Here is a 3,011-nt window from a genome sequence, read left to right as displayed (position 1 = left end):
GTATGTGTGTGTGTGGCATTATTTAGACTTAAATTCTTAACCTTGGACTTTGCTTATGTGGGATTTTTTTTGTGTGTGGTTAGGGAGCTAGGATGAGAAATTGATGATGTGGATTTGTGTTGGACCACACAAACACACACACGCACTCCCTGCTCTCTCTCCCTTCCCCCGTGCCTTCTCTCTCTCTTCCCTCACGACTCTCTCTCACTCTCTCCCTCTCGAAATAGTAAGGACAAGACCAAAACCCTTCAAAACTTCGCGGATCGAAGCAAATAAGGTATGATTCTTCATCCTTTTGATGTTATGAGTTGAATGGTACTAGTTTTAGGAAGTGAAACCCTCGGAATCGTCGTGAAACCCTAACCTCGAAAATATGCACTGTTCATGCACACTTGAAATCTTACATTTCAGGGAATTTCAAGCTCACAGTGAGCTTAAGGACATCCTCACGAGTTTCGGGGTACTTCGTTGGTAACATTTGGACGTCGAAGGACCGAGAACGGAGTTTCTCAAAATTGCCGGATTATCGTGCTTCCCCAGGTAAAATCTAGTGAATTTTAGACCTTGGAACTAGTCCATCGTGATTCTACTTGATGAGGGCTTCAAATTGATATAAAATTCAAAGAAAACGGTTGAGAAATGAAGAAGAACAAGACGTTTAAAATTTTTCCAGTTTTCCGGTCACTGGAAAACTCAGTCCGGTGACGCGGGGAAGAAGAAGGGCTCGTGGGGGTGCGTGGCAGACCCAAAATTTTTTCTAAAAATTCCTCGATGTCCGTGACGTCAAGTAGGTCGATGTGGTATATTCACATACCCAAATTGAGTACCGTATGAGAAGTTATTTCGAATTGTTGGTTATGTGTTTTAATTAACGTTTTTATAGTTGTTTCGCATATAGGTGTGACACCTATCCCGAGGACGAGCGCATCCAAGAACGTCACGGGGGTTACGACCCATCGACTTATCAGTGAGTGTGCAGTTTTATTTTCGTATTACCTATATACTATTGTTTTTCCCAGAAAATGAATTTATTTGAAAATATGTTTTAGAATGCCATGCATGCATATGATGAGATATTTGAATTGATAATTGATGCATATATATATGAATTGACGCTGTGGACGCACAAGTGAGTTTTACATTATTCATACGATTTATTTTATGTGAATTGCATTGAAAGCTCATAACCTGCACCCTAGGTGTTAGTGCTTATATTATTATTCACCGCACCGCACGCTCGCCTTGGATCCAAGTAGGTGAATGTCGTACAGACCATGTGAGGGTTCCGACATGCTAGTCGTATAGATCGCTAGATGTGATTCCGACTAGTGGGTGGCCTTAGTTATGCGCGCCGATGATTGATGAGAGAAGCACTAGAGCGTATTCTTACACCTTTCATCGTACAAACTACCTTACGTAGTTCCGAGTGACGTGCAGAGTAGGGCCGTATAGGTCACTGTGGTGACTCCGGCTAAGTGGGATATTGAGCTATAGAATCAGCCGTACAGGACCACTGTAGGGTCTCCGGTTGATTTATTATTTCACCTGATTTATATCGATGCATTCATAAGATATTTTGGCATGGCATGGCATATTCTTTCTGAAAAGCGTTGAAAGATTGTGAGCTGAGTTTTGATGATATATATATATGTTTTTATAAATTTCTGGGAAAGTATACAGGTTTTACGGAGAGGAGTTAGAAATGTTTTAAATGAAATGTTTTTGGAAAATCTTTGGTTTTACTGACCCACTCAATTTTGTTTTGCGCCCCTCCAGGTTCTAGTTAGCAGTTGGTGGCTCACGAGGTCCTTTTTCGGCATTCTGACAGATGTTTTGCATGTAGAACTCACCTGCGGGTGCTGTACTTGTAATTATAGTCTTACTTGACTGCACTTATACCAACGCTTTGAATTTGTGTGTTTTACTTTATAATTCACTCTTTTATGCTAGTAGGTTATTACTGCTAGTGGTTGGTTTAAATTCTTTCATATTTCTCTTATATCTTGCTTCCGTGTCGCACTTTTGGCTACGTCACGCTCACGTGACGGCCAACACGCCTCGATTCTAGGAGCGGGGTGTGTCACTATTCACCTCACCTCTTTGGGCTTCTGTTCAATATATAATGACTGAAGTTAATTTTGGTAGGTTAATCCGATCAGTTTATCGATGGTCGGCAAGTATGATGGTCCTAATAATGATCCTGCACGTATTTTGTGTGTATCTCACCGGCGGCTTTAAAAAACCTCGTGAATTGACTTGGGTTAGTTTTGGATGTATTGACCGGTGAAACTATGAACTCGAGCTCAGGCTCAAATTAAATTAATAATAGAATGGAAATGCGGTGGTTGGGGCAACAATATCATACAAGATACTTAACTGAAAATGAAATACTGTACGGCAATTAAAAATTATAAATATAGTTAGAAATCATTATATTACTTATTATTTATTACTATATTGTTACATCCCACATCGTCCAGGGGAGTGGATCCTGTAAGCTGTACATGTATATTCTCATCTCTACCTAGCACGAGGCTTTTGGGAGCTCACTAGCTTCGGGTTCCATCAGAACTTCGAAGTTAAGCGAGTTCACGTGAGAGCAATCCCATGATGGGTGACCCACTGGGAAGTTCTCGTGTGAGTTCCCAGCAACAAAACTGTGAGGGCATGGTAGGGGCCCAAAGCGGACAATATCGTGCTACAGTGGAGTCAAACCTGGGATGCGGTGGGGGCTCGAGCCGGATGTGTGCTGATGAGGATGTCGGGCCCCTAAGGGGGGTGGATTGTTACATCCCACATTGCCCAGGGGAGTGGATCTTGTAAGCCTTACATGTATATTCCTATCTCTACCTAGCACAAGGCATTTTGGGAGCTTACTGGCTTCGGGTTCCATCAGAACTATGAAGTTAAGCGAGTTCTCGTGAAAGCAATCCCATGATGGATGACCCACTGGGAAGTTCTCGTGTGAGTTCTTAGAATCTTTATTAATTCGACACAAGAAAGGGTTGGGT

The sequence above is a fragment of the Malus sylvestris genome, chromosome 17 (genome assembly GCF_916048215.2).
Source record: "Malus sylvestris chromosome 17, drMalSylv7.2, whole genome shotgun sequence".
NCBI classification, from domain to species: domain Eukaryota; kingdom Viridiplantae; phylum Streptophyta; class Magnoliopsida; order Rosales; family Rosaceae; genus Malus; species Malus sylvestris.
The sequence above is the reverse complement of the archived record's forward strand: the minus strand, read 5'-3'. Positions refer to the sequence as shown.